Source organism: Pleurodeles waltl, chromosome 2_2, assembly GCF_031143425.1.
Source record: "Pleurodeles waltl isolate 20211129_DDA chromosome 2_2, aPleWal1.hap1.20221129, whole genome shotgun sequence".
In the NCBI taxonomy this organism is placed as follows: Eukaryota; Metazoa; Chordata; class Amphibia; order Caudata; family Salamandridae; genus Pleurodeles; species Pleurodeles waltl.
The window spans coordinates 379,368,638-379,394,400 of record NC_090439.1 but is presented as its reverse complement, the minus strand read 5'-3'; positions in this window follow the sequence as shown (position 1 = coordinate 379,394,400).

Genomic DNA, 25,763 nt, shown 5'->3' with positions numbered 1-25,763 from the left:
ACTTTTACCAGGGAACAAATTGAATTGCTTCTTAAGCAATCCCAGGTCTGGGCAAGACAAGAACATATGAATTAAGTTCACTTCCTGAGACTGACACTGTGGGTACCAAGTGCGAGCCATTACCCCCATTTAGCAGTTCTTCCTGGGGCATAATATAAACTAAAAATTGTCTTATAATGCTGGCCTTGGAGAGAGGCTCAGCGTAAAGTAGTTCAGTCTAGTTCAAGGGACTCAAGGAAGGAGCAATCACCTAGACTTTGACTCTCCTGCCAGTTCTCAATCTGCTGCTCCAAATCATCATGTGGTAGAGCATTCAACAAGCTGTGAATTTGACTGACTGAACATCCTGCCCCATCCACCGACAACTCCATTACCTCTTTCTTGTAAAAGCCACTGGGCCTTCTGCCTTTCTTAAGAAAATCACAGATCTGGAGAAATTTAAAAAAATCTTTGTGCCTGACACTAAGGGGCATATTTATACTCTGTTTGCGCCGAATGTGCGTCAAATATTTTGACGCACAATCGGCGCAAACCCTGCCCCATATTTATACTTTGACGCCGACCCCACGGGTTTCAAAATTCCACCATGTGCGGCATTTTTTGGAAGGGGGAACCAGCCTTGTGTTAATTATATGCAAGGTAGGCGTTCCCTTCCAAAAAATGACTTTAAGGCCTGTGCCCCTTATTTATACTCTGGCATCATTTTGACGCACAGGAGGGGGTGGGCCTTAAAAAACGGCATACAGCCTGATGTGCGCTGTTTTTTAACGCCTGGGTCAGGGCAGGCGTTAAGGGACCTTTGGGATCGGAAGGAGCCCAGAGGTGCCCTCCCCTGCCCCCAGGGACACCCCCTGCCACCCTTGTCCACCCCAGGAGGACACCCAAGGATGGAGGGACCCATCCCAGGGAAGTAAAGGTAAGTTCGGGTAAGTATTTTATTCTGATTTTTTTTTGTGGCATAGGGGGGCCTGATTTGGGACCCCTACATGCCACTATGCCCAATGACCATGCCCAGGGGATATAAGTCCCCTGGGCATGGCCATTGGGCAAGGGGGCATGACTCCTGTCTTTGCTAAGACAGGAGTCATGTCAATGGAGGTTGGGCGTCAAAAAAAATGGCACAAATCCGGTTTGAGGCCTGAATTTTGGCTCAGACCTGACTTGCACCATTTTTTGACGCACAACCCCCATTTTCCCATACGCCGGCGCTGCCTGGTGTGAGTCATTTTTTTTAACGCACACCAGTCCGCAGTAATTAGTCCATTAATAAGGCGCGCACATGGTGTGTTGGAATGGCGTTAGCCGGCGGTAAACTTTTTGACGCACAGCTGCGTTGGCGCAGTTGTGCGTCAAAAAGTATAAATATGGGCCTAAATTTCTCACTCAATTCCTCAAATGCGACAAAGCAATCGCATCATAAAAATCAGCAAGCCTCTGTAGTCCCTGATTGTCCCAAGTTCATACGCAGGGATCCTTAGTCATTTCAGGAAGCATAAGGTTTCTATAAAGGAGAGTGTAATGAGTCAGCAACCCCAACCTGAATTTTTTACACAGTGCAGCCCATACCTTGCCGGCAGTCTGAAGCATTTTAAACAAGACTTTTTTTAAATAGCTGGGTTCAAGTTGTCTCAGAAACTGACCCCAGACTTCCTCTCCAATTAAAAGGTAATAAGCCGACGTAATGACACTACCTATCTTTCTATCCTCCTTCCGAACCCCTATCAAAATGTAAATATATTGTAGTGTAGCAGCCCAGTAGTATAGCTTGAAATTTGGAACTGCCCAGCACCCCCTCTTTCTAGGAAGTGTCAAGAATTTCAGGGCTCTTTGAGGCTTGGAATACGACAGATAAATATGGAAGCTCATTAGTCTTGTAGTTGAAGCCAGTATTCCTCAAATTCGAGAGGGATGGCCCAAAAGAGATATAAAACCTTAGGGAGGCAGAGCATCTTAACTATATTGCTTCAGATGACAAATGTAGATTATCCAGCCTCCGGAATTCACTTTTAGCCTTCCCAGTAACAGGGGCTACATTTGCCACTATGATTGAATCAATGTTAGCTGTGATAGTGACTCCCAAATAAGTCGCCCTCTTGACTACCCGAATTTGGTCAAACTGCGTGTTGGTATTAATCGCAATTTGAGTTTTTCTACAATTCATTAAATATCCTGAGAATTCCCTAAATAACAGCACTTCTTGCTCTATCTCCTTAAGGGTCCCTCCTGGATCTGGTGTGATAATGGCCATATCGGCTGCATAAGCTAGCAGCTTTGTGTACCAGCCTTGACGACAGTAGGTACAATTAAATTATTACTCTCAATCTTCTGGAGCAAATGATCAATGTAGAGAGTGATGAGAAGTGGAGAACAGGACAACCCTGCCTCGTACCATGCTGAATCTGGATCTAGTTTAAACAGCCGCTTATCATCTGCAGCCTAGACATGGGTGCAGAATATTCAGCCTGTACTGCCTGAATGAAGTTTGGCCCAATTCCGAACCAGTCCATCACCTGCTACTGATGTCTCCAAGAAACCCTATTGAGCGCTTTTTCTACGTCCAGCTGTACTAAAGCTATAGGGTCCCCAGAGATTGTGGCAGCATCAAGCAGGGTGTGATCTGTAGTCCCTCTTCCTGGAATAAATCCATGAAAAGTAACAAGTCTATGTAATGAAGATTTTTAGGAAATCACAAAAAAACCTGTGTATAACTGGATTTGCATTTCCATTTCTAAAGCTCAAAATACCTCCCTTCAGAAACTCAGGACCTTTTTTGATGATAAACTTTCAAAAATCCAAATCCAAAATAAGTTACTACAATTGCCCAATTCGGTACATTAATAACGTGAAAGGCCATTTTATAGCTTGCCTCCAAAATCAGATGTGAAACTCCACTTTCCATCACATTAAAATGCTCTCCACACATCCTTCGAGCACACGAAAACTTGTATGAACATTAGACATTGTGAAAATGCCAGTGATACAGTTTGGAAAAACTTAATTATGCTCTACTTCACTGAAATCAAATTGAAGTTAACACTGTTACAATGTACAAACAATCAAAATACATGTCCAGAAGATGTGTTCACTTACAATCCATTTGAAAATGTATTGCTCAATTGATGAATTTATTAAAGAAATAGATATATGCATTTGTTGCAAAAGAACACATTATTAAATACAAACCACATTAATTAATTTCCTTTAAAAAAAACTGAAAATAAAGACAGAGTAGAATGGAGAAATCTAGCTATTTTTCTAATTCTGAAAGAAGGATACAATGTTTGTGATTATCAGTTAACATGCAATTACTGCCTTGGAAAACTGGACCATAACTTCATGCCTTCCTGGGCAATCCCTAACAATTTGGAAATGTATTCAATACCATCAGAACTAATGACACAATTTATATGAGTGTTCTTTTATTTCAACAGTACCTCATGAGTTAGAGCATGCACTGAAAAGAAAAGGGTTTTTTCTTTACATTAGTTGCTGATAAAAACGTACACACATTTGGAGTAGAAGGCAAATTAGAGGAACTTTTACTCATATTTGTCAAGGGAATACCTACAAAAGACATCAAACTTTAGCTAGAATTTATAATGACTGTGCGCCTGAAACAAGTTCAGTGGACGGTTTTACCCGTCTGCTGAACTTCCGACGGGGAAATTGCTGCCAATAAGGCTACCTCCCCACATGGCCCATTATGAGTTTGCCCTCTAGGTCGGCGGGCAGAAACCTGAGTACACCTGAGAACACCCTACAGCTTTGTCTCCAGCTCGTAATCAAGCCAGCAGCAATGCTGTAGGATGCAGGGTGCATCAGCACACTCAAAATGTTCACTGTCTGCACAGCAGACAGTGAACATTCTGACAGTGCTGGCCAGGGGACCCCTGCATTGCCCATGCACCCGTTCTCTGACAAGTCGCCGTCAGAGAATGAAGTCATAATGCCCTGGTGGATTAAGACCGCCACATCCACCAGACCGCAGTGGTCGTTATATATGGTGCTCAGAGCACAGCATTGGTGGCGGTCCGACCGCCATCCGTGATCAAAATCAACATAACAATAACAGTGGGAACAAAACAGTAAATCTCAGCTTGACTGTGTGCTGTGGAAATTGTGAGGATAGATGTGAGTATGAGGGGAAAAGACCTGAGTGACAGGGGTGACCTCCATTTTGGAAAAGAGAAAATTGAGACCAAGTTTACACATATCAGAACCGCATTTCTACACATCAAAAATAATCTGTTGCAAAAGCAACAGTACTATTTTGGTGTGTTGATATGTAATCAAATGTGTAAATACATTCTGCATGTTATGAATGATGCACAAAAATATAAACAATTAAAAAATCTTTGACATCTCTTTGACATGGTAACTCTGCAGTTTCTGCAGAAAAGGTTTTCAGCAGGTCTGGGCGTTTTTTAAATCCCAATGAGCAGGTATCATTGTGATCTCATGCATAGTTTTAGTCTAGCCCTACCAATTAGGAGATTTTTGGTTTACATGCCTCAAGTACTTCAAGTGACTTCTCAATGCGATTTGCTATATGTATTAGTTACTGCAGTCCCATGCCTTTCAACGAATGGAAAAGCTGGGCATGCATTGTTTCACAATGAAACCAGTGTTTTTGTTGCTGTCAACAAATTGAGAAATTACTTGACATAAAGGCTTTTCTGTCAAGAAATTTTTTGAGCATTAGTCCTGAGAAATTGCCTTGTGAGTGCATCCCCTCTTCTGCTCACAGACTCATAGTCTAGCTGTTTTATTGCTCTCATCAGGTGGCAGCATCCACATTTTTCTTTCCCTTACTTAACTGTGAAAGAATTATGGTATTGTTTGAATATCAAACGTGACGATCTGGCACACTAGTTTTGCCAGCAAGATTTAGGTTTGACGGTCTTTTGTGATGTTTGGTATAGCTAGGAACTAGTGGAAAACAACTGTCGTTTTTAATTGATGTACGAGGTCTACTATTTCTTATATAGAGCAGGGGGCTCTAGCACCTGGAGGGATTCTGAAATGGTTCACAAGATCGATTTCAAGCCACAAGCTATTTTCTTGGTGGATATTTTCAGACCAACATTATGGGCTTCCTTAGATATGTTTATTCAACACCTTAGGTTGTGAGTTGATCAAGAATCAGATAATATAAAGCTCGAACCTTAGTTACAATTTAGTATCCCTCATAAGTAAATACTGGGAAAAGCATTGGGTGTGATATTGATTACTTATCTGAAATTCCCATTAATCCTTATTATATTATTTATAGACAGAACCGTTATATCCCAGCCTTCCTTATGCAGTGCTACACGTTTTTCCCTTAAAAGCTGGATGTGATTCAGTAAAAGTGGAAGGATTGATTCGGTCTTATCCAATTACCAAAGAGAGGAAACAAAAAATAATCAACAAAAATAGTATGTGTCATGAACCACTGTTTTACCGCATATGTAAAGACTGTGATGAGGAAGAATAGGACTAAGATCACTGGGGATTACTTGTTAACAAAATGTTCCTTTTTTTACCCAGTTACCTTTCCTGACACTCGGCCAATCTTGCAAGGGGCTTATCTCATCTTTTCATGTTAATAATATGTTCTGAATGGCGCACACAGGCAAAATGATGGAATTCATTTAGTAACACCACATGGCTACCAAGTATGAGGGGATTATGAGGAATGCAGGCATCCAGTGAGGATCTACTTCACTGCTTTGTGGGGAGAGAAGAACTTGTCCCCCTTCAAAAACCATTGTGGCATGCAGCTGCACTAATATCGGGGTTCACACTATCAGTATAGAGACACCCTGCATTCTGAGCCACCAACAGTGCCCTGTGTGTGCACACATTTCATGTTATGCCGGGTAAGGTGTGTATTACAACCTCTGAGGTCGGCTCAACATATTGTGATTCTGAGCAAACCACATAATCTCATGCGCCTTAAAAAATTAATATGACCTTGTGTAATGTAACTGGCGCATTACATGTATAATGATCCAATACCTTCGGGTAAAGTTATCGCTGCGTAAAACTGCAAACAATGTTCTTCACAAATAATTACATTTATAACACGTGATTGAAATGGAACTAGTAAAGCGCATTCACTGGTTAGCTCAGATGATCACTCTGCTACTGAGAAGCTCTGACACACTTTCACTAACAATATGGCATCCCTTATGAGAAGTGCTGATACTCTACGTTTCAAAATGAAGTAGGGTAGGCAGATACTCAATGTGTATTTCAGTTGAACTGTAACTCTATTACGTGTGGTAAGAATTATTCAACACATCTTACCATCTGTGTTGCTATTCACATATCTAAATTTTCTACACAAAGCAGAATACAACCTGTAAGAAAATATGTTTCTAGCGTGTTTCATGCCATCTGCGGCGCAGATTCCCGCACCGTCTTTTGTGTTGATGAAGTATCTGAGGGGAGTTAACAGCTACGCGAGAGACAAGCTGCTGAAAGGTAAATGTGAAGAATTCACTGGAGCTTGGAAGGGAACTCGTAAGGATCATCTCAGTCAGGCCAGAGCTCATTTGGAGACTGTGATGTCGGTGTCTGTTTCTTTTCGCAAAGGATGCACTTCATGCTAGACCAAGTGCAATGGGCGGACGCCAGGTCGACGAGGTGCGCTGCACACTTTCCCGCGACGAACATATGGCGGAAGACAAATCTTTACAAAAAAAATTTCCCAATTAGGATACAACAAGGCTTGGCATTAAGTCAGAAAAAGCATTACACGGAGCCAAGGAGGGAAAAGGAGCAGCTGTCTTCCTGGAGTAAAGCACAACTAGAAACAAAAAGCGAGAGAGCAACCACCATCATCAGTCTTAATAGATCTCCTAGCCACGGCGCATTGATTGGCCGAGACTAATGGACTAATGGTTTAACTGGACAAATTAGGATACATTAGGCAAATAACGGACAATCAGTTGTTATTAAATTATCACTGTCATTGACTTCGACATTTGCGTAGAATTTATCAATACGTATCAACCAGGTAAATTGAAATTTAATAAGTTGTAATACTGGGTAAATGTAATGTCCAATTTGTAGTCATTTTAAATTAATTATGTGCTGCTTGAACGTATAATCCACCGAAAATAGTTGCCATTGGAACAGGTGGTGTGGAGTGAGCACCGTGTCTGCAAATTTTTCTTTTCTGGCTTGCAAATTAAATCCATGTCAATTGCCCACCTTCTACAAGCTTTTTTTCTAAAGAAAATTGATCATGGCATTTACATTCTGAGATATTGGCATTGTGTCATAAAAGGCAAGCAGCATTAAGAGATGAATCATATGCAGTTTTGTTGTCTGGCTATCGATTATCTTTCATCCCATAAAGAGCATGTAAGGTTAAAAAGCACTTAAAGATTTATTACAGTATTGATCCTGGCCATGTCTTTAATGATGAAGCTGAGTGTAAGTGTTTGTCCTTACAGACTGATATTGGAAATACGATGCCTGCAGGAAATAATAAGCACACTAAATTGAAGAAACAAATATTCATAACAATTATTTGATATATGTATCATAGTGCTATTTGATTTTTTCAGATACTCGAGCAGTAATTAGGAATTGACAAAACAATATTAAAAATTGACAAATTGAAAATGTTATCATGCATGGCTGTGATACTGGACTCTAATTACAAGCCAGATGAATCAAAGAGTTGTCACCAAACTGTGGATAGACCAATTATGTTTTTTCATACATTTAAATTAAGTTTAAGTGCATTGAACTGATGTTGGGATCGTCACTATAATGCTTGAAATGACTGACATATGCTCCAAAATGTAGGGCAAGCCTGTGATCCCTGAGTACAGTGGCATAGCAAGAGCGACATGGGCACTAATGTAAGAAAGAAAAATTCCCCAACCCTATCCACTAGTTTCATATAAAAAAAAATAAATAAAAAACAGCCATAGTCGGAGTCCAGAGAAGCCCTTAAGGCCACTGGGCCTGCTGCTATGGCATATGTGGTGCCTGATCCTATTGTGCTATTGTTAACTGTGCTCCTCCCTGGGTTACGCAGTACACAAAATATACAGGATGAAGGGTGCCCACTGTACACAGCTGTTTTAAGAGCCCCTAGCACCTCCTTGGGCCACGTTAGCAAATAAACACAAATGATGGACGGAATGCAGAACCAATCAAACGTTCACCCCCAGTCACAGATCTGGGTTTAATCCATCAATTCTTTTGCTCACCATGCCACCCCAGCCATATGCAAATCAATCTTGATCCTGTTCCCCACTGGAACAGTCCAGCCTGAACTGCCAGGTTAGTTCCTCCCTGGAGCGGAAACAAACATCGTGGGACCGGTCTCAGAGTATTACTGTTCATCAGCCAGGCATGAATTGCTCTGCATTCCATCCATCATCTCTTGTTTTTGCATTTGTCACCCCAAGTGGGAAGGGTATGCCCAGACATGGGTCCCGTGCTTTCTATGCCACCAGATTCAAGCTAGCCTGGCTGATGAAGGGGGAAACCTTGAACCTGGGCCCAGGATGCCTGTTTCTGCTCCCGATAGGACCTGGCCTGGCAGTTCGGGCTGGACTGTTCCCATCTGGAGCAGGGTCAAGACTGATTTGCATATGGCTGGGTCCAAACTGGAATGGCATGGCAAGCAAAAAAACTGGTGGATTAAACCCAGATCTGTCCATCATCTGTTGTTTGTCCTTGCACCACATTATAGGGTCATTGTTTTACATTAGTGTGGCCCAATGAGGCCAAAATATCAGCACCATATTTACAAAGTGGTGCAATGCATGCATTGCGCCACTTTGTAACCCCTTGCACTACATTATGTCTGTGCCAGGCATAATGTATGCAAAGGGGGTGTTCCCCCATTAGGGGAGCCAAAAGAATGGTGCAAAGAAATTCAAGAGATTTCTTTGCATCATTTTGTTGTGCACTTTTAACGCCTACTCAAAACAGGTGTTAAAAAGAGGCACACCATTGTTCACAATGGGCCTCAGCGGGCTTTGCAGGATTAGTGTCACAGTTTTTGACGCTACTCCTGCAAGACTACAAATTAGCATAACAAATGTTGATGCTAGTTCCCTAACTACAGACATGGTGCGCTGCATCTGAGATACAGCGCACAGAATGGTGGTGTTAGGGGGAACTGAGGTGTTCACAAATTTGGCACTGCACTGGGTACAGGGCCACTTTTCTTAAATCTGGTCCTTTATTATTAAAGGTAGTGGAGAGGATTGGCAGCATTTTTCTTAAATACTGCTTTTTTAGTGAAAATTCAGGTGAATTATATTGAGCCATGTGATTTTTTGTTACGTAAAAAATCTATCAGTGGCTAGAAACTCATTTTGGTTATTAGGCGCTATAGTGGACAGTGCTAGTAATATTAAGAGTGGTAGTGTTTGTAGTAATATAGAGCTCCAGTTCTTAAAGGAAGATTTCTCCCTAGACAGGTTTTTGGTATTGAATTGTCCAGCAACTTTCCATCAATTTATGCTTAACAAAGTAATTGATGTCACTTTTTCCAAGGTATGTTATTCTTTGACACATTTCAAGTATTACAGAGGCAGATGTTACTTTGTTAATTTTGGTGAACTAATCATGCCAGTGCACCAGCTAAACTGTTGACTGTTCATGCCTACAAACGAGAATTGGTTAAAATCTCCGCCTTGGGAGAGTTTAGAGTTTTGTGTGCAAACATCTGTGAGAAAGTGGATTACTAGTTGGGGTGGATGAAAGTCACCACAAGTAATAATGTTACTATTCTTGTTATGCCCAGAAAGGGCTCAGTAATTTAAACCTGAGTTCATTCCCTGGTAGCTATGGCACAGAACAGATGGGATTATCTTAAGAAAATAAGTAAACCATTTAGAAGCACCAAAACAGTTAACATGTTGATGATACAACACAATAAAAACCACCCCCCAAATTATAGAAATAGAGGGTAATTGAATGAATAAAAGAGCACCAAAACAATAAGTAGACCTTGAAATTGAATCTGATGTCCCTGGCGCCCTCCTCGTATACACTGCACAGGAAGTCTCGGTCAACTTTTTACCTTTGGACTTTGTCACTTTTTTGGAGCTTTTTCTTTCCGACATCGGACGACCCTCCACAGCAAGTTGATTTCGATGTGACATCGTCGGATTGCCTCTCCATGAGTCCCTGGTGAAATCCTGGAAGTCTGGGGCTCTGAACCTTTTCAGCAGGATGAACCTGCAAGTCAGGCTAGGTTTTGGTCGACATAATGCGGCTTGACTCACAACGTCAGGTCAGTCTACTTATGGAGCTTTTTTCCAAAAGGTCTCCAATCTTCTCCAAACTTCTGAATCTTTTTCCAGAAGGCCTTTGAAGGTCCTTTAGGATTCCACAACTCACCACAAGGTTCAAGAAGCTCTGAGTTGTTCCTTGAGGGTTAGGACTCCAACTGGCAGAATGCACCTCGGTCAGATCCAAAAATAAGCACTAGCCACTAGTAAGCTGGTCAGTTTCTTCAGGGCTTGATGCAGAGGACTTTAGTCAGCTATGGTCTACCTGTAGCTAACATCCCATCCACCGTATTACAATTCCATTATACCCTATGCAGATCATAATATGGCAAACAGAATATCCGTCGGGTTTGTGATGGAGTATTCCATCAGCCAAGATAATAAACATGCCCTTAGTCACTGAAATGGAATTCAAAAATCCTCAATAGAACAAGGCAGCAGATTGTGGTTGAGAAGGCTCCATGAGGCCAGATAGGCATTTCTTTAGGTCCTGATGAAGTTGTTGACATTTTGCAGGAAAGCTCTGAAAAGGAGAAATTCAAAGTTTGAGCCTGAAGAATGTCCCTCAGTGGTCGAATACTTTTGTGGCCTTTGCCCAGTGAAGATTTTTTAGTACGGACTTAGGGTCTGAATTAGATCTTGGCAAATGTGGTGCCACCACTGTTTTTCCTTTGGATACTCTGTCTGCTGACTAGGCGGTCTGCCCACTTTATTTAGATGTTGGTGAGCCCATAGATAAAAGTCAGGTGGCGAACCGCTGTCACCGCCAGCACTTTACACCTGCATCAATGGCGCCATAGGCAAAAGTGGCTGGTGGTGGGACCACAGCCATTTTTACCACTGGGCCTATCAAAATGTGCCTTTCCACCAATGTAACAGTAGTGGCTAAACCTCCACACCTGAGTTGTTGGAAATAAAGGAATATAAGGACAAAACCTACCCTTTTTCTACTTTTCACTTTAGTTGCTGCTGCAAAGTCCTTCCTTTGCTGCTGCTACTGGACAATGACGAAAATGAATCCCGTCACTGGAACTCAAGGTAAATGTTTTACCTGTTACCATTGGAATTGCCTGTATACATTAACTCTGCACTTGTGCATTTTATAGAAGTACTTAAAAGCAATAGTACAATAATGTCCAATGCATATGTGTGTATTGTGGTAGTGTTAGAAATTTAAAGAAACACATCTGTATATTTTATTTACATTTACCAATTTGGTCCAAGCTGCCTTCTTACTAATGGACACCTACACAAAAAGTCACATTAGTCCCAAATTCAAAATGTGTCCATACAGGTGTGTTTAATCATTTCCCCTAAACTACCAAATCAGATACATATGGATTACACCTTATCTGAACAAAATAAATCTAATATAATGTACTAACTGCACTACACAATGAAACAAGTGAGTTTACAAGAAATGTATATTCAATGTTACCTCTAAACCTGAAACATTTTATATATGTATTTATGTCACATTTCTCATTGTCTACTGCATTTTCTGTAACCATTAAATTTAATTTAACTGTAGTGTATTTAGCACTTATTATTTTTAAATAAACACACCTGTATTAGCAAGATACAAAAATACAAATATGTTTAATTCTGGTGTGTGTCCATTATCATGATGAATGCTGGAACCAAAAATAGCATGTCTGCTGTAGACACTTATTGCTAATGTATGTGATATACAAATATGTTAACAATCAAACCTGCTTTGTTAACTGTGATAAATGAAATTAAGTTCATGTTGCTCACATTTTCAAAAATAAAATTGGCATCAATCAATTACTTTTAATTAAAAATAATGTCAGGACAAAGTTTGTGAAAGGAAAAATACTTTATTTATACATGAGATACTTCTCTCTCAATAAACTTATTTAACAAAAAATAATAATTGACCATAAAAAATTATGCAATCGCATGTTGGGTTTCTGGCCCAGAACCTACCTCCTTAAGACACACCCAACGGACAACCTCTGCAGGAAGTGGAATCTAGTGGGCACAGAACAGGCACCTCAGTGACCCTCCTTGGGAGTGGTGGATTTGGGTTTCTTTGGGGTCAGGGACAGGTAAGAAGAAAAGGTGGGTGGAGAAGAAAGTAAAAAAGGGGTGAGAGAGGATTGGGTTTGGAAGGTAGAGGGAGCTGGAGTGGGGGATGTGTGTGTGTGTCTGTTTTGCAGGTGCATGTGGATCTGGTGTATGTGGTATATGTTTGGGTGTCTGTTTCTTGGAAGGTATGTCGTTTTTGGGTGAGTGTGTGTGTTTGCATTTGCTGGGTGTCGATGTGCGTGTGCTTTTCTGTATGTTTGTTTGGATTAGTGTGCTGTTGAGGTGGATGGTTTGGTTGTAGTACATGTGTCTATATGTGCTGTAGATGCATGTGTGTGTGTGGTGTATATTTGGATGTGTGTGGTTTTGTAGGTGTTTTGTAATCAGGTGGCTGTGAGCGTGTGGGTTTGGTGGGTGATGTTTTGCATGTAGGTGTGTGTGTGTGTGTGTGTGTGTGTGTGTGTGAGACTGTGTGATGAGTTTGCTGTTGGAGTGGATGATGTTGATGTGGTGCCTGTGGATGTCCTGATGATTGTTTGTGTGGTGGTGGTTGTAGTGGTGGTGGTGCTTGTGTCTTTGGTGGTGGGTGTTCTGAATTTTGATGTTGTATTGGTGCTTGTGGGTGTGGTGGTCAGTGTGGTGGTTTTGATGGTGGTTGTTGTGCCTGTGGGCATTGTGTCAGTAGTGCATATGATGGATAGGTTTATGTTTGCATTTTATGTGTTTGTGTGTGGGGGTTTGTGGGCTGATTGTGTCTGTTAGAATGGCTGCATGCAAAGAAGTGAGTGTGATTGGGACAGGAGTTTGGATTTGGGATGAGGAAGGGACCAGAGCAGAGGCACAAGGTTGGAGCAGTTGGGGGGCTGCGGTCAGTGCAGAGGATACTTTTGCAAGCAATCGCTGCATGCCAGACATTGAACTGACAGTGACATCCAGAAATGCAGCCACATATTGCATTTGGGAACTAAGCCCCTGGATGGCATTCACAATCACTGTCTGGCTTACAGAGATGTTTAGGAGGTTATTAGCCTCTTCACTGAGTGCAGTCTGGGGAACAGGAGCAAAGAGGGAGGTTCTTGTGGCAAGGGAGATCCCAGCCCTTTCAGGGAGTTGCTGTGTCTAACAAGGGGGAGGAAGAAGGAGGGTGGAGATAAGAATCTGGGTCATGAATAGGATGCAGAAGGTAAAGGCCCTGTAGTGTTTGCCACCACTGTTGGCCTCTGTGCCAGTCCCCTCACCCTCAAGGACACTGTGTCCAATGTTTCTCCAGCCGGCAAACAGTGGTCAGCCTATCTTTGCAAATAAATATTATCACAAGGGTCCTAAACAGGACATTTCATAGTTTAATATTTCACCTGCTTCAAAGTTTTAAAACTTAGTTATACTTTAACAGTATCCCATTTATGTAGGGAACATATTATGGACCCATTTACTAACAGTTTTGTAAATTACCATCATTAGTCCCATTTCATTTTTGATCATTTCTCTTAAACACTTCAAATTTCTCGTAGAATTGTTTAACATTTGTGTATGGTAGAGTTTGTTTTTTTGAATAGTGCACTCATGTAAAAAAAACAAAATGTAGCAGGAAACATTTGTACCATGTACATTGTCCAACTCAGCCTCCCTGAGCCTGCTGGTGCACAAAGGCTTATCCAACAGACCATCCTACCGCAGGCCAAACTCCCCCTCAACGCTAATGGGGATAGCTTATAATAGCCTACATCGTAGTCTGTGACTTATGCTACGCAAAACCAATGCTCGCTGTTGAAAATGGATTATTGGTAAGGGCAGGTAGGTACTGACACTTAGCAATAGACCACAACTTGCCCACCTATGTCCAGTCAGGGTCTCAATAAATTAATCCTGACTCAACCCTTGGTAGCTTGGCAACGAGAAACAAGGTTTAACTTAGGAGACAAAGGCCCTCATTACAACATTGGCGGTAAAAGCCACTTACCGCCGTGTAGAAGACCGCCAACAGTGCCACGGCAGAGGAATTCTGCCATGGTCATTATGACCCACTGCTCGGAATCTGCCAAAATTGAGACACCCACACAAGTCCGCAACACCAAAGGTCAGTGATAAACTGGCGAAAACAAAACCTCCACCGTCACGCCAACAGAAATACGCCCACACTATCACGACCCATGAATCCACGCGGCTGTCTTTCAACCGCGGTTTTCCATTGGCGGTAAACACCGCCGCGCTCAAAATACACACACTCTTACAAAACACAGCCACATTGGACAAATCAAAATACACACACCTGATACACATACACACACCACTCCCACACACCCATTACAATATAAAACACACACCCACTTCACCCACAAACCCCTACAACCAAAATACCGAAAGAAGACCAGAGAGAAAAACTACAAACTACTATCAAGCATCCACAGGCACACAATACCATCACCCACATAACTTCCACGCACCACGCACCTCGCACAACACACCACTAAATATCACCCCACACATCACAACACACACCACCCCACACATTACCCACACCACCCCATGGCACGGCAAAGACACCCCAGGTTCTCTGAGGAGGAGCTCAGGGTCATGGTGGAGGAAATCGTCCGGGTAGAGCCACAGCTATTCGGATCACAGGTGCAGTACACCTCCATAGCTAGGAAGATTGAGCTATGGCGAAGAATAGTGGACAGGGTCAACGCAGTGGGAAAGCATTCAAGAAATAGGGATGACATCAGGAAGAGGTGGAACGACCTACGGGGGAAGGTGCGTTCCGTGGTATCAAGACACCACCTTGCGGTTCAGCGGACTGGCAGCGGACCCCCACCTCCTCCCCCACAACTAACAACATGGGAGGAGCAAGTCTTGGCGATTCTGCATCCTGAGGGCCTCGAAGGATTAGATGGAGGAATGGACCCCGGTAAGGCAATGCCTTACTACTATATCCCCCACCCTACCTGCATTCCATCACGTACCCCCACCCTCGCCCTCACCCCCATCACTCCTACTCCTCACAAATGTCCCAATATCACAAACCACACATCCCAACACCAAGCCCTGCATGCAACAACAAAGCATGGACGCCCATCACCAAAGCATGGACACTGCACATACCCATACACCCCCCTAAACCATCATCACTCAAGGTCCCACACAGGAATGCAAACACTGGGGTACACGGTCACCCACCCATTGCACACCATGGCACACACAGATGCAATAAACATCCTTTTATACCCCTGCAGGACCCCCACCCAATGTCACCGGACAGGAGGGTCCACACATGTCCACACCACCAACAGAAGAGGCCCACAGTGATGACAGCAGCTCTGTCCAACTGGATCTAGATGACCAGCCCGGCCCATCTGGGACCTCGGGACAGTCGGTTTCCCTCACACTGGCACAGGCCACCACAGAGCTTCCCCCTTCTGGAAACACCAGCACAGCACCCACCCAGCAGGCCCATACCTCTGTCCCCAGGACACGTCAATCAGCAGTGTGTCCACCACTACAGGGAACCCAGGCTAACTCACCACCTCAACAACAACAGGGACCTGGGGGCAGTGGGAACACGGTCCAGGGGACAGAGGCCCAGGAACACAGGGGAACTGGGAGGGCTGCTGTGCGACAGGGGGAGGACAGACCCAGGGAACCCACTCTCCACGAAGCCCTCTCCAACATCATGGGAGCATACCACCATTCCCAGGAGACGATGGCAACGGTACTGGCCAAGCTTCAGGAGACCCAGTGGCTTCAGGGAGGAACTCAGATCCATCAATTCCACCCTGGGCACCATCGTAGGGGTGCTGAAGGAAGTCCTCAACACCAGGAGGGACACTGTGGCACAACAAGGGGCCCCTAACACTAGCCTGGACGATCAACTGCCCACCACCTCCGCTGGCGCTAGTGGACAGGAGGCACCGCCACAGGACCACTACACCAGCACCCCACCCCCTGCAGATGGAGAACCACCCCACAAGCAGATCCTGAGATCCAGGACAAAGACAGAGAACAATGCCAAGACCCCCGCCAAGAAATGAGACTGCCCTGAATGTCATCCTTTTGTCCCACCTTGTCACCCTGTCCATCCTCAAACTGCCCCAGCTCCACTTCCAATGCCACTTTGGGCAATGCACCTATGAGACTAATACACTGGACTCTGCCATGGACATTCCTCCACCACCCCCCCTCACCATTTGACAGCACCCTCCAATACTGAGCACTTAAATAAACACCCTTACAGCACAAAACAATCTGGAGTCTGTCTTTGATTTCGAAATAGTGTATTAGCAATTACAGTGACAAAATGCTCTTTCAATTGTAATGTCAACATAACTATGTCACACAGCTCTAGTCCATGAGGAAACAAAGCAGATGTCACACAGTGGGACCCACATCTGTGAAATCATAAGGGAAAGTGACAACTCAGTGACCATACACTGGGTGAAAACGACAGACAGTAGAGAGGTAGTAGTGTTAAAGTGCATGTAGTAGGCAGGTTTGTATTCTTACCTGTGTCTCACTGGAAGTATTGCAGGATCACCGAGTTCCTGTTGTCGTTGTCCTCTTCTTCTGCTTCCTCGTCTTCACTGTCCACAGGCTCCACAGCTGCCACAACACCTCCATCTGGACCATCCTCCTGCAGAAAAGGCACCTGTCGTCGCAAAGCTAAGTTGTGAAGCATACAGCAGGCAACGATGATCTGGCACACCTTCTTTGGTGAGTAGAATAGGGATCCACCTGTCATATGGAGGCACCTGAACCTGGCCTTCAGGAGGCCGAAGGTCCGCTCTATAATCCTCCTAGTTCGCCCATGGGCCTCATTGTGGCGTTCCTCTGCCCTTGTCCTGGGATTTCTCACTGGGGTCAGTAGCCATGACAGGTTGGGGTAACCAGAGTCACCTGCAAATGGTGAGGGACAACTGTTAGACACACACTAACCTATAGGGATACCCCCAGACCCAGACAACCATTCCCACTGACTTGCTTCCAGGTGCTCACCTACTAGCCACACACGGTGCCTCTGGAGTTGCCCCATCACATAAGGGATGCTGCTATTGTGCAGGATGTAAGCGGCATGCACTGAGCCAGGGAATTTGACATTCACATGGGAGATGTACTGGTCCACCAAACACACCATCTGCACATTCATTGAATGATAACTCTTCCGGTTTCTGTACACCTGTTCACTCCTGCGGGGGGGGGTACCAAAGCCACATGTGTCCCATCAATGGCACCTATGATGTTGGGGATATGTCCCAGGGCATAGAAATCACCTTTCACTGTAGGCAAATCCTCCACCTGAGGGAAAACGATGTAGCTCTGCATGTGTTTAAGCAGGGCAGACAACACTCTGGACAACAAGTTGGAAAACATAGGCTGGGACATCCCTGATGCTATGGCCACTGTTGTTTGAAATGACCCACTTGCAAGGAAATGGAGTACTGACAGCACCTGCACTAGAGGGGGGATTCCTGTGGGATGGCGGATAGCTGACATCAGGTCTGGCTCCAACTGGGCACACAGTTCTAGGATTGTGGCACAATCAAGCCTGTAGGTGATGATCACATGTCTTTCTCCATTGTCGACAGGTCCACCAGTCTGTACACCGGAGGATGGCGCCATCTCCTCACATGTCCCAACGGACGGTGCCTATGAAGGACCACAGTGAGCACAGAGTCAACCAACTCAGAGGTACGTACCCACAGCTTACACAGAACACGATTCATAATCCGAAATTTGCATGTATGAGTGTTGAGGCAAGGCCTAGGTATGTGTGACGCAGTTAAAAATTAAGCCATGTGGGCCCCTGAAATGGCGGCTGCCTGACCTGTAAAGTGAGACAATGGGATGTGAGGTAATTGCCCTAGCGTTGTACACCGTCGCAGTAGGCCGTCGAAAACCGCAGCGCAATTCTGCATTGGTTAACATTGGACCCTATGGGTCCCAGGAGCAAATGACAATGTACGCGGAAGTGACCGCCATTTTCTCACTGTTCAATCACTCTATACCCGATCTTCGACAGGAGAGGACCTACACTGCAAGTGCTGCTGTGACTTCAGTCTGGAAGAGACAATGGCTCGTGTGTCTGGGGAAAGGGCCCCTGCCTTCACCACGGAGGAGTTGTAGAAACTCATGGATGGGGTCCTCCCCCAGTACACGCTACTCTACGGTCCTCCAGACAAACAAGTAAGTACACTGGGAGCATGCTGTATGGGCTATGCCTGTGTGGAGTGAGGTGGATGAAAGATGGGGGGAGAATGAGGCGTGCATGAAACGACCGTGAGTGCATGTGCCACATGGCAAGGGTAGGGATGGGGTCCAATGACTGTGACAGTGCAGTTGGTAATAACTTTTCTTTTTCCCCTGTACCATTCATGTAGGTCAGCGCCCACCAGAAAAAGGACATCTGGCGTGCCATCACCAAGGATGTCCGGACCCTGTGGGTCTATCACAGACAGAGCACCCACTGCCGTAAGAGATGGGAGGACATTCGCCGCTGGAGCAAGAAGATGGCGGAGGCCCAGCTGGGGATGGCCTCCCAACGTGGGAGGGTTGCCCATCGCATCATGACCCCCCTGATCTTCAGGATCCTGGCGGTGGCGTACCCGGAGTTGGATGGGTGCTTGAGGGCATCAAAGCAGCCACAAGGGGGTGAGTACACTCTCATTCAGCTGATTCAGCGCGCAGTGGAGGTGTCTGGGTGGGGGAGGTGGGCTGTGGGTTTCCCTAGGCCAGGACGAGTGTGCTAGTTAGGTCCCCTTCTTCTGGCAGACCCTGTGGCACCCCACCCCACCTGTGTACAGTGCCAACTACACCTAGTCAGGCTCCTGTGACATCTATGTGTGCAGATGTCAGCCATAGCCTTGTAGGTCATGTCCCAGGGTTTGAACAGTGGACCCCAAGTGCGCGGCGTAGTGCAGGGGGCTTCTGTGTCTGACGTGTCCGCTAATGGTAGTGGTAATGCATGCACTCAACATTTCTTTCTCATGTCGTCCCCCCCCACTTTTTGTGGTCTCACTGTTCTTGTGTGCATTAGCATCATCAGGCGGAGGAGCAGTGGCACCAAAGCAGGAGGGAGCTGCATCCCACATGGCCCTGGAGGGCGACACTACGGAGTCGGAATTCACCAGTGGGATGGAGGGTGAGGGGAGCTCCATGACGGGGACAAGAGCTGACACCAGTGATACAGACTCGTCCTCTGATGGGAGCTCCCTTGTGGTGGCGGCCACATCTGTGCCCCCTGCATCTACAGGTACAGTCGCCACCCCCACACCAGCACCGCCCTCCCAGCAGCCCCTCAGCCTTTGCCCCGTGCCCGCGCACCCAGGTGAGTAGGCATCACCTTTGCCCCAGGCACCTCAGGCCCTGCCCCAGTCACCCCTGCTGCCCTCAGTGAGGAGGCCATTGACCTCCTCAGGTCCCTCACTGTTGGGCAGTCTCCCATTTTGAATGCCATCCAGGGTGTAGAGAGGCAGTTGCAACAAACCAATGCATATCTGGAGGGCATTCATTCTGGTCAGGCAGCCCTTCAGCAAGCTTTTCAGACTCTGGCCTCAGCACTGATGGCAGCTATTGTCCCTGTCTCTAGCCTCCCCCCTCCAACTTCCTCTACCCAGACCCACACCCCTGTACCTCAGCCTACCCCAAGCACACCATCATACCAGCATGCACACACCTCAACACAGAAAGGAAGCTCAGGCAAACATAAGCACCACACATCCCACAGGCTCTCACGCAAACATCACACACTTGCAGACACACCAACATCCACTGCCTCCACTGTGTCCCCCTCCTCCTCGTCTCCCTCCTCCCTCCCAGTCTCATCTCCACTCACACCTGCACGCACTACATCTACAGCCACTACTTCCATCACCAGCACACACACCACCACACCCCGCTCACGTGCAGTCACCACCACACTACCATTCACACGTCCCCTGTGTCCTCTCCCAGTGTGTCTGTGACGCCACCTCCCAAGGTGCACAAACGCAGGCACACACCCACCCAACAGCCATCCACCTCACGACAGCCTCCAGCGCATGCACCTTCACACAAAGTCATCAAACGTACACCTCCTACAACCACAACCTCTTTCTCCACTCCCAAACCCCGTCCAGCTACCCGTCCCAGGGTTCCCAAGAAACTTTTCCTGTCCACCCTTGACCTCTTTCCCTTACCTCCCCCACCCCGTCAGTCTCCTAGGGCCCTACTCTCCAGGTCCTAACCTAGCACCTCAGTCACAACATCTCCGGGACCAGTGGTGCAAGTAGTCACCGGATTCTGGAGTGCACCAGGCAGCAGGGCAGCCAGTGTGGCAAGGAGCCACAGCACAGACAGTCCTCCACCTGTCAAGCATCAAAAGTTGGCCAGTGCACGGCAGGAGAGGGGGAAGACTCCAGCCACCAAAGCCACTCCTAGGGGTACAGGTGGAAGTGTGGAGTCAGCTGTGACACCTTCCAAGGTGGGGAAGGAGCACAAGAAACCCAGCAAGTCTGGGAAGAGCAGCACGGCGGAGAAGACTGCCATCATCCCTGCTGCCCAGGAGGCCACCGCCATCAACCCCGCTGGCCAGGAGGCCACCGCCATCATCCCCGCTGGGCCCGACAGGACTGCCAGCCCCGCTGGGCCAGACAGGACCGCCAGCACCAGCCCAGCTGGGCCAGACAGGACTTCCAGCACCAGCCCCGCTGGCCTAGACAGCACCGCCAGGACCAGCCCCGCTGGGCCACACAGCACCGCCAGCACCAGCCCCACTGCCAAGGACCCCGCTGCAACAAGCACCGCTGAACAGGACACCGCCGCCACAAGCACCGCTGAACAGGACACCTCTGCCACAGGCACCGCTGCCAAGGACACCGCCGCCACAAGCACCGCTGGCCCATGAGCGCCAAGAGCACTGACACTAGTGAGTCCGCCACGAGCAGGATGAAGAACTCTGGGCACACAGCCCCATCCAGAACCAGTGGAGAAAGGCATCCACTCACACAGTCCTTGGCAGTATGAAGCACTCTGGGCACAAAGCCCCCTCCAGAACCAGTGGAGAGATACATCCACTCACACAGTCCTTGGCAGGATGAAGCACTCTGGGCACAAAGCTCCCTCCAGAACCAGTGGAGTAAGGCATACACTACCTCAGTCCTTGGCAGGATGAAGCACTCTGGGCACAAAGCCCCCTCCAGAACCAGTGGAGACTGTTATCTACTTGTGAGACTGTGGCTTTGCACTCCCCAGGATTGAACAGTGGGCAAACCACCCACTGTAGAGACTTGAGAGACTGTGGCTTTGCACTCCCCAGGATTGAACAGTGGGCAAACCACCCACTGTAGAGACTTGTGAGACTGTGGCATTGCACTCCCCAGGATTGAACAGTGGGCATGGGGCCCCCTTGTGGATTTGGCGTCGTGCACTCAACCGGCTGAGTTGCCCCCCTTTCCCTTCCCCCTGAGGTGCCTGTTTTATTGCTATCTGATGCCCCTGCAGTGTTCTCTCCGTCATGTTCGGGTATTGAATGTGGGCCTCGCCCATGCAGCGTGGGCCATGTGTTCCACAGACTTCAATGGAGCAATACCTGGACTACTATTCTTGGTGTATATATTTGTTTATAGTGTATATATATTTTTGCATACTGGATTTAAAAATATTACAATGGTTACACTCATTTCCTTTTTTCTTTGCATTCTTCTGGGGGGTTTGAGGGGTGTTACTGTAATGTATCAACATGTATTAGTGTGTGTGTGTTGTGGTAGGTGAGGGTGGGGGTGGGGGTGTTGCGTGTTGCGTGTGTGTGTCCCTGGTATTTCCCTCCCCCCTCCCCTGTGTCCTAGGTGCAGTACTCACTGTTGTCTTCGCCGCCGGCTTTCTTACTCCTGGTAGAGGAGCTTGAAGATAAGGGCAGGGAAAATGTGAAGCTCTTGTTCCATGGTGTCCTGGTTCCTCTTGGGGTGTGTAGAGGTGAGTGTTTTCCCTTCGAAGTCCTTTTTCCGCCGTGTTTTTGTTCGTGGTGAATCCGCCCCGGAAAAGGTGGCGGATTGGTAGGTTGTGATACCATTGTCCTCCGCCTGTCTGTTGGCGGTGACCGCCGTGCTGTTTGTTTGTACCGCCTTGGCGGTCGGAGTGTTAAAGTGGCTGTCTTTGTTGGCGGTTTCCGCCACGGTCGTGATCCATTTGTTTCCCGCCGGCCTGTTGGCAGTCTTACTGACGCTTTAACACTGTCCGCCAAGGTTGTAATGACCACCAAAGTGTATTAATCATTCATAAATCACAAATTAGTAGTAAAATGTAACACAGGAAACAGTTTAAAATCCAGAAACAATTTATAAAAATAGATTATATTTGTATCTTTAATTTGACACCAAAACAATTAAAATGGGATAAGGAGAACCAAAGATATGAATTTTTAAAGAAAATATGTTTTTTAGTGCATAGAAACTAAAAGCGCCAATTTGGACATCTGGTCGCACTAGACCGGTGCAAAGTCAAACTTTGAGGCCGACTGTGAAGGAGACCTGCTGGGCTTCAGTGAGCGGAAGGCTTCGGTCAAAGTTATACCTTCGGACCTATTCTTTTTTTCAGGACGAGATTCTCACCAGGACGAAGTCGCATATTGGATCCGGCCTCCCTGGAGCCCTCTTTGGATATGCATAGCAAGAGGCCTTGGTGAAGAATTCTACCTTCGGACTTAGCCCTTCATTACGACCCTGGCGGTCTTCAGTCCGGCAGGGCCGTGGTGGCAGTCAGACCTCTGCCAATGTGATGGTCTGTCAGCCACATTACGACCATGGCAGTTGCACCACAGTCGGACTGACAGCACCGCCACTTCTCCTCTACTGGAGGGGCTGGCGGTGCTGGTGGTCCTAATATGCCAGGGCAGCACTGCAAGCAATGCTGCCCTGGGGATTACAAGTCCCGTCTCTGCTGGTGTTTACATTGCAGTAGCCCCGCCATGTAAAAGCAGCTGCTGGAGAAAGTGTACAGGGGCCCCCATGGCCAGCCCTGAAGCACTTTGCAGACAGTGAAAAGCACGATGGGTGCTGGTGCACCCTACTCATTGCAGCAATGCCACCGGCTCTATTGTGAGCCGGCATCAATGTTGTGGGCTGTGTCCTGCTGGGCCAGCGGGTGGAAACTCTGTTTCCACCCTCTGGCCCAGCAGGAAACTCATAATAGGGCACTCACGAAGGGGACTGCACTGGCGGTAAACTGACCACAGGACTTCGGCAGATGGCCTTTTCTGTCTGCCGAAATCTTAATAAGGCCCTTAGTCTTTTTTTCAGGACAAGTTGCTCTCCAGGACAAAGTCGCAGGTTGGATCTGACCTCCCTGGATCCCTCTTTGGATACGTGTCACAGGAGGCCTCGGTGAAGGACTCTACCTTCGGACTTAGCCGATTTTTCATGATGGAAATCTTCGTCCTGGCAGAACTTGAAATTGAATCTAATGTCCCTGGTGCCCTCCTTGTATAAGTTGCACAAGAAGTCTCGGTCAACTTTTTACGTTTGGATTTTGTCACTTTTTTGGAGCTCCTTCTCTCCAACGTCGGATGACACACCACAACAAGTTGGTTTCGATGTGACATTGTCGGATTGCCTCTCCATGAGCCCCCGGAGTCTGGGTCTCCGAAGCTTTTCAGCAGGATGAGTCTGCAAGTCAGGCTAGGTTGTGGTCGACATAAGCCAGCTTGACTCACGACGTCGGGTCAGTCTACTTATTGAGCTTTTTTCTAAAAGGTCTCCAATCTTCTCCAAACTTCGAAATCTTTTTTCCAGAAGGTCTTTGAAGGTCCTTTATGATTCGACAACTCACCACAAGGTTCAAGAAGCGCTGAGTTGTTCCTTGAGGGTTAGGACTCAAACTGCCAAAATGCACCACGATCAGATCCAAAATGACTAGCTACTGGTCTGCTGGTCAGTTTCTTCAGGGCTTGATGCAGGGAACTTTAGTCAGTTATGTTCTACCTGCAGCAAACAGGGAGTCCCTTCTTGAAGCAGCTGAAGACAGGCAAAGTTATTTTAGTGGTGAAGCCAAAATGTGGAGCTGGTGCAGTCCTTTAGAGTGCAGTGTCCAGGTGAAGGTCAGGGGTCAGGCAAGGCAGTCCTTCTTCTTCTTGTCTTCCTTTTAGGGATCTTAAGTGTGGGTGCAGCTCTGCCATATTTATCCTTGCTCCTGTGGTGGAAAGTGTGGGGGGGGGCAACTGTCCAATCACAGGCAGGCCACCAGCCTCTTGGATTACCACTTCCTGGGAAGTGTGGCAAAAATCAATCCGAGGGAGCAACATTCTGTAAAAATCCAAAATGGCAGAAATTCAATCTCAGAGGTTAGGCCTGGCTAAGCCCACCCACTGGTGTGGTTAAGCGTCCCTTATCGCACCCCTTTCCAGTCCTCTCCTAATCTAAACAGGGGGCACCTGGCTGTCTGTTTTTGCAGGAAATGGGGAGGTCCACTTGCAAGACCAAATATCCTTCCCTCCTTTGAAGTACAGTTTGGTTGCTCTCCCTCCATCATGTTTCACCATCTACAGAGGCATTTCCCCTCCCCCAGGCACTCCCTTTGTGCCACTTCTCACCCCATCAAGCAGCCTGGCCAGGCTGACAGAGGCTGGTCAATCAGAGAATGGCACTACAGAGCTGGAACTGGCAACTTTCAGCTGGAGTTCTAAAACTCATTCTCTGAGTTAGTTATGTTAAATTCAACTATGGCAAATTGTTGGATTTATTATAACAATAAGTTTGATGCCATTTTTGTTCCTTTTGAGGCTTTATTAATTAACAATAACGTTTCCCATGTTAGCCTATGGAGCCCATTCATTACAGCAAGGGAAAAATGAATTTGGCTATTTTTCCATCACCAGGGCTTAGAAAACATCTTTCATAAAGTCCCGACTTATAGTTACATAGCATCGAGCCCTAGGGGCACTTAGGGCACATCTTAGGATTGATCTATATGTAAAAATAAGGTAGTTTAGTACCTTGGATGTACTTTTATTCCAAAGTTGAATTTGGAGTTAACTTTAATTTAAAAGCAGCCAGCGAGCCAGGCCTACCTTTAAAAGTGCACTGGGCACCTCACCTGGGCACCTATGGGTGCACTACCTATACTGGGGTCCCTAAACCTACATGCCCTACCATATACTGGGACCTATAGGTAGGTTGATACGGCCAATTATAATTAGACTAATTTGCATAATCCATTTTACCCAGAGCACTAGCCCTGGGACTGGTTAGCAGTACCCAGGGCACAGTCAAGAGTCAGTAACAACCTGTATCTGACCAAAATGTTTGGGCGTGGCCAGGGCTAAAAGAAGGACTTTCCTACACTTGCCAGGGATTACCCGGAGCTCCATTGCTCCCTTTAGCATTATTGTGGGCAGGGGTGAAGACTTGGGTAGTGGCCGGAGTCTACATATATTATTCCAAGATGGACTACTCATACCCTATGATAGTTTCCAAGAAAGGTGTGGGCTTCTGGAGGGTC